The following is a 13,688-nucleotide window of genomic DNA, read 5'->3' as shown; positions in this document are numbered from 1 at the left end:
GAATATACAGACTGGACCTAAAGGTCTTAATCCTGAGATAGTTCTCAATTAGAAGATTAAAAATAATTCTTTTTTTCAGAATAAGATTTTCATGATTGTTGCTTCTCTTTGTCATACACAATCACTGGTGGGAAAAAATGAGACTAATTAGCTACTTCAAAAAGTATTTAGTTGAAAGACTTGTCATGATGTTGTGTTATTTATACCTACCCATCACCCTTCTCAATTCTTTGGATAATGATACTCAGACTTTCTTCTGGAGGAAGTGCCAGTGCTTCACTCGCCCACTGTCCTTTATGTAGAGCTGATTATACCCCCAAGCACACAGGGCATCATGTGACTCAGGTCAGGCCAATCAGAATGAATGCCCATGGTCGTGGTGGTTGATTGGCTTGGGAATGGGCACATGATTCAATCCAAGCCAATCAAGTCAAACACAGCTAACCCTGGGACTTTTTCTTGAGCAGTCAAGAAGAAAGAATTTTATTTTTCTCACAGCTCAGAGCTGTGAAGATGCAAGCTGGAGTTTCCACATGGAGTGAGACCACCTCAGAGTAAAACCAGAGAGAAATGCACTAGGGAGAAATGGAGAGAGAGAATCCAAGTCCTGATGACATAATTTGCAGCTCTTTTCAAGCTGCTCTGAAGTTGGTCTTCTGTTGAAATATACAATTTTTTTAAATTTTTTAATTTGTGTTTGTTTTTAAAATTCTGATATCATTTATTGGCACAAAAATTTTTCAAGCACGACATGGTGTCTAGACATGGCTACACTTTATGCTTTGTGCATTTAGTTTAATATTTCTTTTGCTCATAATTCTTGACATGTACTAGACTTTCCTCTCTGTGTCCAGCACCTCCATGACAGCATTTCTGTATTCCAAGCCCTTGCTGTAAATACAGAGCATTCAGATCTCACTGAAAACATCCTGTGTGTGTGTGTGCGTGTGTGTGTGTGTGTTTGTGTTTTGGTTTAAGAAAGTTTGAGTTGGGTTGCTATCCCTTGCAACCAAAAGAGTTCTGACTAATACACCTGTATCAAGTGTCATTATGTCCAGCACTGTGGAGCATCTCAAGATGAGCAAATTCTCAGGTGGTTTAGAGAGGAAAGAAATGGAACCGTTACTTGGAGCAGATGATATAATGGGAACAGAAGATAGAAAACACAACCACTCCACTTCTATTTTGCCTCCGTCATTTCAGGAAAAATAATCATCCTATAGAGAGGGTAAAACAAACTTTTTTTCAGGGCACAGAAATCTGAGCCAAATGAGGAGAAAAAAGAAAGCTCATCGCAGCCTTGAATGAGTCCAAACTGCTTGTCCCAACTGGGCCACACTGAAGTGTACTTACAGGACTTAAAGATGATAATGCCAAGTAGGGAATAATCTTTGAAGGACTGAAGGGAATTACAAAATATTCTGGATATTTTTTTAAAAAATGGATTTTATTATTTACAGTTCAATTATTTGTATTTAATCCTTGGAAAATTACACACTTAGTTTGTGAACACACTAGAAAAAATGTGTTCATTTTTTAATTAAATATTCTTTAAAGTACTAATTAGTCCCATTTTTTTTCACCAGCAATTGCATATGACAAAGAGAAACAACAACAAAAGACTTAGTCTGAAAAAAATTTTTAATCTCCAAATTGAAGGATATGTCAAGATTAAGACCTTTAAGTCCAACCTATACATTCAAGAATGATAAGGAATCTGAATCAGAGTTTATTATTTGACCAATATCTTTTCCCCCAGAAAAACAGCATGAGTTCAAAAAGAACAAGGTATATCAAACCACTCCCATCCCCATTCTTTAATAAAACTGTAAGATGGTGCATAAAAGGGAATATGACAGACATAATGTGTCCAAATGGTAATGTGACTGGCTGTCTTATTTTTTTCCATTTTTGAAAATTCTTGTTTTCAAATGGAGAAACAAGCCACAGGATAGTAGAGCTAAGATGATTAATTGATCAGAGCTAAAGAGTGTTTGATCAATGGAGTAATGAAAACCTGGAGGGTGGTTTCTGAGGGAGTGCTACGAGGCTCTATCCTACTTAAAATGATGTATCAGTGATTTGGATTCTTATTGATCTTAAAATCATAGAAACCTGGGGGAGATTGGTTGATGAAATCAGGACTTAAAAGATCATAACAGGCTATAATAATTTACCTTAAAAGCAGTAAGATGATTTTTCATAAAAAGGTAAAGTCCTACATTTAGATTAAAAAAAAACCCAATTATACAAGTACAGGATGGAGAAGACCTGGTTGAACTGCATTTTATCCAAAAAAGATGAGGTATTTCACATGACCACACAGTACAATATGATGTCATCACTATGGATAATAATGCAGAAGGGTATTTCCTGACATGGGGAAAATGCATATTACATTTTCTTAAGTGGATAAAACCAATGTATGAAACACACACACACACACAAAGTTATTAATAGAAAAGACTCAAAAAAAGGTAGCAGCGGTTAACTCTCAGTGGTGATAATACAGATGACCCTATGTTCTTCTTTGTGTTGTTTCATATTTGACAAATTTGCTCCAATTATTTTTTATAATAAAAATTTCATTTTGGCTCAATACAGATCAAAAGTGTAATAACACAGCTGATGAAAACAACAGGAATGCAGTTTTAGGCTGTATACATAGAATTACGTTTTCCAGAAAAGAGATATCACTTCACTGGGCTCTGTACTCGGACAGCCATATCTGGGGTAATGGTGCCACATCTTAAGGAGAACTCTGACAATCTGGACTGAAAATCAGGGTTGGAAAGGATGTGAGTCATCTGAAGGCTAAAGAAACTGGTAAGTATCACCCGTAAAGAAAAAACTTAATGGCAACATGTTTGCTTTCTTTTCTATATTAAGGCTTCTCAGATGGAAGGGGCAGTAGAGGTATGAGGGGTTAGAGGTGACCACAAATTCTTTGACACTTACCCCATAGGGAGATGGGAGTCTATGCCCCCTCCCTGTGAATGTGGGTAACCTCTGTGACTGCTTTGATCAACGGAACATGGAGGAAGTGACACTATGCCAGTTTCCAGGCCCAGGTCTTAACAGACTAGCAGCTCTTATTTCCTGTCTTCTGGGGAAGCCAGTGGCCTTGTAAGAAGGATGCCTACAGCATGACCACTGTAATCTGAGGAAGCCCAAGCCAGGCACGTGAGAGGCTATGTACAAAGAGACGTCTGACCACTTCCCAGCTGAGCCAGTCATCCCAGCACAGGCACCAGACTTGTGAACGCAGAAGCCTTCAGAGGGCTTCTGACTGCAGCCATAAGAAAGATCCCGAGTAAGAACCACCCACCATCAATCCCAGAATCATGAGAGGTAATAACAAATTGTTATTTTAAGTTGCTGTGTTTGGTGATAGTCTGTTATAGGGCAATAGAAACTTGGGGCACTTGTTAGGGCTAGCTTGCGCTTAGCGTAATGTTCAGCAGGGTACCACTGACGGGTTTTGAGCAAGAGAAGACATGGTTGCCCTTTATGATAACCACTCTAATGATTCCGTGTAGGATGGAGGGGTATGTGGCACCAGAGACAAATTCAGGGATGAGTGCTCAGAGCTTTTTGTAACAAGCTGCTGCATAACTCTACCTGGAAGGTAAGACCAAACCAGAAAGGTAACTAAAGTTGGCTCCATCGTCAGGGGCTCCCACATGGGAAAGGGCTCATGAACAGAAACAGGAGATACAAGCAAACTGGGGGTGGCCTTTACTAGTGAGCTGAGATCACAGTCCCTCAGGCAGTGCACATGCTGAGCGAAGCTGGGGGATTATCTCCCTACGTGGCCAGTAGCCTCCCATCCCGGTTCTCTGCTGCTTCTCTTGCTACCACTGTTGTTTCTGTTTTCTCCGTCTCTCTTTTACTTCTCTCCTGGACTCTGCTTTTGCGTCCAACTCCCCCTTGGCATGAGCCACCTGGATATTGTGTCTAACGGACAACAGATCCAGAGTCGAGGGGCCTTCTCTGCTCAATGCATGGAGTGAACTCCTTACAAGAACTCTGAGTTAGTGTCTGGGAGGAATAAAAAGAATCCATTCTTCCACAGCATCCCAGATTTAGCAATCCAAAGAAAAAGTAAAAGAAAAAAAGAGTACCAGAATGCTTTTTAGCATTTCTCCAGAAATATGTTAACTATATATACTCACATATTCTAAGACCAATCCTCCCAGAAATCTCACCATAGGAGGATGGTATATTTCACCACTAGATCTAATAGTGTATCGTCCAAGAGGCAGCATCTACTTTAGCTACAGGTCTGCTAGCAACCATTTACATAGGGTTGGCAGAGATTACTCATCCTTGATTTTTCTCATCTGTAAAATTCAGTCTTTGGGTTGGATAATCAGGGGACACTCCCTCCTTGAGTTATTTCTTCCATGATTTTTTTCCATAATACCTCCACTTGTTCCACTCTGAGAATGTAACACAATGTGTAAAATGTCTTTATTTGCTCTTTCATTTACTTTGGCTTTTTTTCATTGCCTGCAGCGAGCTCCACTCACTGGTAAGTTTGTGAGGACAGAGATTCTGATCCTTGCTTGTGACTGTGTCACCAGCATCTGGCACAGTGAAGACATTCAAATAATATTCATTAAATAAATGAGTAACTGAGGCTTTATTTTATATTGTATTTTACTGTGCTTATCTTTGAGTCTAGGATTCATTTAAGGGATGCATATTTGGGAAACTTTCCACACACATCAAACTCAGAGGAAAGGGAGAAATAATGAAACGGCAATAAACCAATTATCAAAATTTCAAAGTCTGGGCTCGATCTATATTCACAAATAACTGGGGGACGACCTCAGGGTGGAGGATTAAAAATAAATCACTTTCACACGATTAATGTTGCTGTCTTTCCAGATGTTGTCTTTTAGTTTCTTTTGACAGGACATCACCAAGCAAAGAAGAATGATAAGACAACTGTTGTGATTCTGCAAAGTGAAATATAATAAAGTTACGGTTCTTCTGAGTGCTGGGTGTTTGCGTTCTATGGATTCGTATTTAAATCAGATTCAGAGCAGATGAAAGGCTTGCACGATCAGTCGGCTTGAAGAGAGAGAGATCAGTCGGTTTGAAGAGCGAGACAGGCACATGTACTCCCCTGGGAAACAACTGGGCCGTTAGCAGCTGCCAGGATTTTGGGAAAGGGGGGGCCAAAACGGAGAGGAAAGGAGCCGTCAGGTTCTGTGCCACTTTCAGATCCACAGTAAGTGCGTTTCTGTAGGCAGATTACAGCTCAGAGGAGCCAGGTAGCTCGAGATAAAGATTTCCATATGGTGATGCAAATTAGGACTCCTCCGCAGAGCTGTCCGCAAAGAGACAATAACCTGGGAAAATGCTTGGAAGCCAGTTTGAAGACAGTGAGAGGAAGGAGACAGAATGTCTTTGGCTAAAAGGAAGTTGCTGTTACTGTCCCCAGCTCTGTTGCTTTATTATCGCTGGGTTCTCTGAGCCATGGACTCCGATAGCAGAGGGCTGGTTCTGTTGGCTTTACCATTTAGCACTAGACGGACGGGAAATGCTCCCCTCTTCCACTCCGTCTGGTTTTAAGAGCCTACCCGATTTTCCTTCACATCTCACATCTCTGATCTCTGCTGCTCGACCCCCTTACTGCAAATGTGAGGGTCCCTCTTCGCCAGCTTCTGCCTAAGGCACCTCTGAACACAAGGTGAGTTCCTCCCTGTCCCGCCCAGTCCGCAGATCTAGTGTAGGAAATGACAGCTTGTGTGGTGCTTTACAACTGTCTACACACACCCACATACCTTGTCTCACTTGATCCTCACTTCACAACAATCCTTGAAGGAACTCAACGAGGAAAGAGAAAAAGTTTCCCTAATGCTGTCAATAACGCTTGAGCTAGGCACAGCTGAGCTTGAGCCCCGCGCTCTCACTTCTTAGCTGTGTGACCTCCGCCCGTTACCTAACCTTTCTGTGCCTCACTTTCCTGATCTCAGCCTGACTTTCAGCCCAGGAGGTGATAAGGAGTTTGGTTAAGAGCTGAGATCTGGAGCCTGACTGCCAGGGTAGAATAATGGCCACTGACCGGCCATATGACCTTGGCCAAGTTACTAAACCACATCTGGAAACTGAGGATAATGATCATTTCGCCAACTCAGAGGTTCCCCGTGAGGATTAAAGAAGTAAATATGCGTGAAGCCCTTCAAAGCAAACCTGCCATGCTGTAATCAATAGGTAAGTTTTACTATTAGTCTTATTAGCCTTTAAAAATTATATTTTTATCCTGCTACTGAAAATAACACATCAGCGTTGTAGAAACCTTGGGGGATCTTGAATTTGCTGTTTATACACAATTTTTTTTTAATAAGAGTCTTAGTGAGCACTGCTCCAAAATACCCAGCCAGCACCTCCTCCCCGTGGTCCCAGCCCCTTCCCTCCAGGGGGTCAGAATCATGAACTGGGGACTCAGGTGAGACACAGGGGCAGGCGGGCCAGCACTTCTCCACCCACCACCTTCCCCTCCCCCAGCGACAACCGGGGCAACAGGCAACCAAGAGCCAACAGGATTCAAATCAAGGCCAGAAGTTTCTTCTTTGGAGCTGGTTGCTTGTTTACTTTACTTGAATTTGTGTTGTCATTTTAATTTGGCCTCTCTGCATTCCTATCCCTCAGCCACTCACTTTCAGAATCTAGGAAGATAACGAAGTTCCCACAAAGTGTGCTGACCTGGAAAAAGGAGGGGGAAAGAATAGACACCCACGACTTCTCGGACGGCCGGGAGGAGAGGGGCTCCCCAGGGTTCTCGCCTCCTGTGGCCGCCCCGCCCCACCAGAGAGGCCCCCTCGTCCAACAAGATTCCAGGCAGCTGTCCCGAAGGCCAGATGTGGCCTTGTGGCACTTCTAGCCACACCTCTTTGAGCGACAGGAGGGTGTTTTCCTTAAGTAGGTCAAGTGTGCGGAAACCTAGAATCTAACATCTAGCCCAGGACAGTTCTAAAGCGAAAGAGGCCTAGGGGATGTTGTAGCTTAGCGGTAGAGTGTGTGCTCAGCATGCATGAGGGCCTGGGGTCAGCCCCCAGTACTTCTGTTTAAAAAATAAACACAAATATCTAATTACCCGCCATCCCTCCAAAAAAGTGAAAGGAGGCACAGTTAGCACTAACCTCAAGAAGGCAGGCCAGGCTGGGTGGTGGTTGCCCTTGAGGCCCCACCAGCTTCAGGTCCAGGTCCCACAAGTGCCACTGCTGTGTAGCTGGGGTCTCCCCCAAGAGCTCTGATTCCCGGAGCCCATGCCCCTTTTGAGGATTCTAGTTGCCCCACCTTAGTCTCTCCTCCGGGTTTTTCCACACAGTATTACAATGTTCTGACTACAGTGGGGGAAGTGTATATTCCTCCAAAATGGAAACGATGTTCATGCTTCCTCATTCGGGAAGGAAGAAGCCTCTTTCCATACCAAGCCCACACTCAGGATAGGCTTCGCTAAGATTTGTTGAATGAACGGTATTAAGTTCGAGTAGTTCTCAAGATAATACAATAGATAACACTGATTGAGTGCTTTCTCTATGACAGGCACAAGGCTAAATGCTTCACACATCTCATTTGCAGCTGGCAGTCACCCCAGGGGATGAGAGACATCCCCAGTAACAGATAGGAAATAGAGGCTTAGAAAGCTTGAATAATTATCCGAGGTCACTGAGCTGGAAAGTGGCAGCGCCAAGACTCAAATCTAAGTCTTTCTGCCACCAGAGTCCACTCTTTTAACCACTGTTAATAATAATAAACATAATAAAAATAATAAACACTGTGTGCTAGTCACACTAAGCATTTTACATCTATAGATACATGTGCATATACTATTGCTAGAGCATTAGTATTATTAAGCCCATTCTACAGGTGAAGAGACTGAGGCACAGAGAAGCTAAATGACATGTCCAAGGTCACACGGCTCTTAAAGGGCCTGAGCTGAGACACAAACGCCAGCAGTCTGGCTTGAGAGGCCCTGTCCTCCACCACGCATCTGCTGTTGCCCGATCTTGCTACTTTATTATTTATAGTGACCCAAGATGACATTTTTTGGGTGGGAACTTTCGTCTGGCAGAACTCTGAGAAAATCAAGACCCAGGCAGCACTCGCATTCAATGTAAAAACCTGTATTATATTATTATTTATTTGGCCTGGGGCTTCCTAGGAACTGTCAAGGACACAGCAGAAGACACGTGCCTTTGTCGTCTAGAATGGTCCTTAAAATCCATTCAAGGCTGAGATTCCGTAAGTAGTATTTACTGAGTACCAGCTGGACACCAGCACTGTGCTAGGTCCTTGTGCATCCCCTGCTTCCTTTGAACTGCACAACCGTCCTGGGGTTTTACAGGTTCCCAGCCTACCCATTTATAGGTAAAGAAACAGTGACTTTCAGGAGAAAAAGAGATCCCTTAGCTGTTAGCCCTGGCCCCACCTGGCCAGGAATTCTCCTGGGCCCATCCTCAGATCAGTCAGCTTCACACATAGCTTCAGTTCTCAACCTTAAGCTTTTTCTTAATATTCAATTCTCATACACACGCACATATACAGAGCCTAGCTATTTAAGAGCCAAGTACAGAACTGATTGCTGGACTCAGTGTTTATTCTAATCCGTGCAGGTTCATAAAGTCCACTTTAGACCAAAATAAGGCTGACTCACATACGTAAAGGGAAATCAGTTCATATTTACAAGCTCCATAAAACCTGCTGCAAATACTTGGGTAGAAATATACAGCAAATGCGTTTACAACCTTACCCAAATTTCTCACTAGCAGTGGTCTGGAGGCGGTTCAGAGAGGGCTGAAAACCAAGAAAGTATTAAGGCTCAAGTAATCTACGAGGGTAATATATTCTAATTACTAAATGAACAGGGCAATCTGAGAATATTGGATTCAAATGGATTTTCCTGTGTCTGCAAAACCACCGCAAAGCATGCCATCAATGAGGCTTATGACATGTTTAGGGGACCAGACTCATGAATATACACATACACCACAGGGGAACAGAGGCTGTGCCTGTGTCTGAAATGTGCCGGCAACTGTTGGCATTTTTGAGGGCAAACACTGTCCCTGTGCCCAGCCTCGTCCGTCATTAAGCAACAACTGTGCCTCTGGCATCTCTCACTTGCCCTGCCCTGTAGTGTGCACTGCAGGGAGGTAAGAATGCAAGTGTGGTTCCTGCCCTCCAGAAACTTACCACGTGACCCCCATGGATTATTCAAAGAAGAAATGAGTTGGGAGAAGTTTGTAAAGGGGCAGGAAAGCCCACTGGAGATGACTCAAGGAGAAAGGAGTTTTGTGGTCAAAAAGAGGAGCATCTCAAGAAACCACGGCGCAGGGAGCAAAGTCAGGCTTCCGTCCGTTTCTCCTTCTCTCTGGAACCCCTTGGTCTCGCTCTCTCATCTCTATTTTTGAGGCTTCTTTCCCCCCATCCTTCTCTCTCCACCTTCTGCACCCACACAGCCAGCCGTGTGTGGAGGGGGCAGGGCTCTTGACCAGGCAACCAAACCCACCGCAAAGGAATGAAGAGCCTGCCCAAGTGCTCGGAAACCCTCCGAGCCACTCAGAGCCTCTCAAAGTCATGGCTTCCAAGGGGAGGAGGCACCTGGGCCTTGAGGACCCCTTGCCCCACTGGCTGTGCTGCAGGGAAGGAGCAGGCTGGCTCATTTTGCATGGGCTTTGAAGCTGGTCCCCCAGATCCCGAATTCTCTCTTGGGAGAAGGACACTCTGCAATGGGGCCACTTTCCAAAGAGAGGTCATAACTTACAGAGATGCCCCATGTATGTGAAGGTCAGAGCTCCAGGAGCTGTGCCTCCCGGGACACAAAGAAGAGGAAAAGGCCTCCGGGATCTGAGCCCCTGAGCCTACGAGAGACAACACAGCCATTTCACAGCTGCCCCAAGCCAGGACTTTTTTTTTTTTTACTGAAGTGTAGTCGATTTACAATGCTGTGTTAATTTCTGGTGTACAGCATGGTGATTCAGTTATATATATTACAATATGTATTTCTTTTCATATTCTTTTTCATTAATGGCCATTACAAGGTATTGAATACAGTTCCCTGTGTTATACAGTAGGACCTTGTTGTCTATCTATTCTATATATAGAAGCTAGTATCTGCAAATCCCAAATGTCCGATTTATCCCTCCCCACCCCTTTTCTCCCCTGGTAAGCGTAAGTTTGTTTTCTATGTCTGTGAGTCTAGAGTCTATCTCCACTTTGTAAATAAGTTCATCTGTGTTTTTTTGTTTTGTTTTGTTTTGTTTTTTTAGCCTCCACATATAAGTGGTATCATATGGTATGTTTCTTTGTCTTTCTGGCCAAGCCAGAACTTACTGACCTACAATATTCTCCGCTCTACCAGCGTTAATAGAGAGCCCGCAGCAAGCCTATGCTTGGCCCGGGGGCTCCAGAACCAGGAAACAAAGTCACCAACCTCAACCGATTCTACTGCTTTGGTAGAATCCTACCACATAGCACAGACATGCCCGTAACCAACCATAACAAAAGGTGACGGTGAAACATGCCTCTAAAGGTAGGGAGGAAACTAGACTTTGTCAAAAAACAGCTCTAGGCAGGAATTTGAGCCTCATGCTCTCCCTGAAAGGCCAAGGGACTAACCAGGGCTCAAAGAGGCTAAGAAACTCGTGCACAGTCACACTGTTGGTTGCAGGATCAGGCCCTGCTCTTTCCATGATGCTAAGAGACTTCCTCCCAGAACAGTGCATTGACCAAGAGAGGTGCAGAGGGCCTGGGGAACACGGAGAAAGAGGGAGTAGATATGACTGCACTGGGGAGATTTCCACCAGCCATGCTGGGAGCATTATTACATAAAGTTAAATTGCTAATGTGCTTTCACAATCAATGATGTGTGGGGAAATAGATTTTAGAAGATCTGTTTGAAGCAGGCACATTCAGAGATTGACGATGATGAAGGCAGACCTAAGACATACCAGGAAAAGATCTCAAAATAGCACTAAAGGAGGCCACTTAGCATAGAAACAACCAGACCCACACACCCCAGCCAGCCCTATACGGCAATGTTATATGGTAATTAGTGTTCCTAATGATACCGGTAGCTGGGTTATCAAGAAATGGATAAATTACCTTGCCATGTTGTCTAAGTGAATAGAATGAGCAGTCAGGACTCAATCGATTCTGCATCTGTCTTGCAGTAAAGGTGTGATCTTGGAAAAGTCAGTGAACCCCCTCTGGACCCCTGTCATCTTGTTGCCTGTGATAAGGTTCTTATCTCATTGCAGAAAGAATTCAGAGACTAGACGTGAAAGCTAAGAAAGTAAAGTGAGGATTTATTAAGGGATGGATAGTACACTCTCAAGGGGAGAGCGGGCAGGCTCAGGTGAGCAGCTGCCCTGAGCTTCTTTGGCAAGTTGGTTACATGGAGTGTAAAAGTGAGTGGGTGGAATATTCATTGGGGAGGGAAGGTTTTGGGGTTGTATTCCCTGATTTTCATCCCAACTCCACCTTCCCAAGGGGAGGAGGGATTTTTTGCCCTTATTTAGTCTGAATCAGAAGTCTCATGGCATCAGTGCATGATGGGTACTTCCAATCTGCAAGGCTAATTTTATTGAAATGAGGGCATAATGAGCAAAAGATTACATTCAACACTGGAGATTCCTGCCTTCTCCCACTTTCTTTGTCAGCCTCCAGGCCACTTATCACCCCAAAATACGTGAGAGCTGATCAGCACAGAGTCTCCTGCTTTTCCTTCTCTGCCCTGGGATCCCTGCTGCTTACATGATGTGTGGTTTCCTGCATTTGGCCTGTGTCCCTCCTTTTTGCCCAGTTCCTGCCATTTGGCCTGTGTCCCCCTTTCTCTGCTCACATCTAGCTATCTGCCTGCTCTAACACTCTCACTGGTGAAATGAGGGTTGTGACAACTATAAGTCTTTCGTTGCAAACAAAGAGATCTTGGAGAGACAAACCATCCCACATCAACAGTAACAGAAACCCTTGTGGGGGCGGCCACGCTCTCCTTCTGGACCATCCAATTCATACACGGTTGCTTATGCCAACGTTGCCATCTTGCTTCCTATCTCTGCTCATCCCCTAAAAGTTTTCTTCTCCACAGCAGCTCCACTTTTGCCCAGGCTGTTACTGGTAATAACATGACTAAATTCATTTTAACATCAGGGGACACTTTGCTATATATGGAAAAGGAAAATATTAATCTGACAGAATTATTTTTATTTAGGATGTTTAAGGGCATAAGTCATGCTGTTTAGATGCTAAGCTACCTTTGCCATCTACAGGCAGCACAGGTCCCTTAATTTCCACAAAAATAAAAATGTGTTGCAGAGAAACCATCAACAGTGCTGAAGGCCGAGGTACATCCTATCGCCCTTCTCGTGTTCAAGGGTCAGAGCCTTGAGAATGAGATTTGGTGCCTTCAGCCCCCAATTCTACTCAAGTCCAGGACTTGAAGCTACAGCACCAGAGGTCCAGTCCTGGAAGCCTCATTCTTTAGTTTCCAGAGCACACAGTTTAAAACCAAATACCCTCGGGGGAGGTAAGACCTTAATCTTTGGATGGTAAATAAATTTTATCTAAACTACCAACTTTGATCCATTGGTAATGACTGCCTGAAGCATCGTACTGAGAAAGATTCTTGAACTGTTCCCTAGGGTGATATTCAAAATATTTAACAATCCACCAATCACTCTTCCCGGTCCCCTGCTGGTGTGGATGTTAACTCTTTAGTTGCTGGGTCAGTGTGGGGAGATCCAAGGGAGTAATCTCAACAGCAGCTATTTATCAACTGATACAGAAGATGTTTAAACCCCCTGATTACATGTAGCGTATCAACTCCGGCTGTCCCGCAGGCTCCTGGGACCTAGGCAGCAATGGATTAGCAGTGTCAGCCTTAGATGGAGGCAAAGGAGAGCAAGTCAAGCATTTTCTCTCCCTGCCTGCAAACTTTACCTTCTGAAGAATCCACATTGTCCTTGGTGGGTCATCGGACCAGAAACCCATGTATTGTAGGCACTATGAATTTTGACCAGATACAAATAGAGAGCGTGAACCTCAGATGTATTCATACTGAACATGGGTGCATCGATTTGTTTTCCATAGTGAGTAACCTTCTGCTGATGTGAGCCCAGCACACTCCTTGGTCATAGTGCAATTTTACTGGAATTAATCTCACACGGCTAAAAATGATAGAATTGCTTCTACTGGGCAGCAAGTAAAATTATATGCAGGATCAAGCCCATCAGTCTAACACAGATGGTGCTTTCAGACTCCAAGAGGCCCAGAAAGGTGGCCAAGTTCTCCTGGCCCTTCTTAGATGCTCCATCGTTACAAGCTATTGCTGAAAACCTGCAGAGGGCAGCCCAGGGTTAGCTTGCATGTTGGACACCTGGCCTGGCAGGTAAAGCAGATCGCCCTCCAGCTTCTGAGGACGTCCCAGGACAAGGGTCTAAGTCTCTCGCATACCTCAGGATGTACCAGAAACACCTGGAATGTGTTAAAATGCAGATTCGTGGGCCAGCCCTAAAAGAGTCTAGTTCAGCAGAAATCTGCATTTTAACAACTTTCCCAGTTGACTGTGTTGCAGGTTGTGAATCACCTTTTGAGAAATCTTAGTTGGTGGGAAAGAGAGCCCAAGAGACATCCGAGGGCGATGGAAGCAGACAGTGAAATGGAGGAAAACAAGG

The sequence above is a fragment of the Vicugna pacos genome, chromosome 11 (assembly GCF_048564905.1).
Source record: "Vicugna pacos chromosome 11, VicPac4, whole genome shotgun sequence".
Classification (NCBI taxonomy): Eukaryota; Metazoa; Chordata; class Mammalia; order Artiodactyla; family Camelidae; genus Vicugna; species Vicugna pacos.
The sequence above is the reverse complement of the archived record's forward strand: the minus strand, read 5'-3'. Positions refer to the sequence as shown.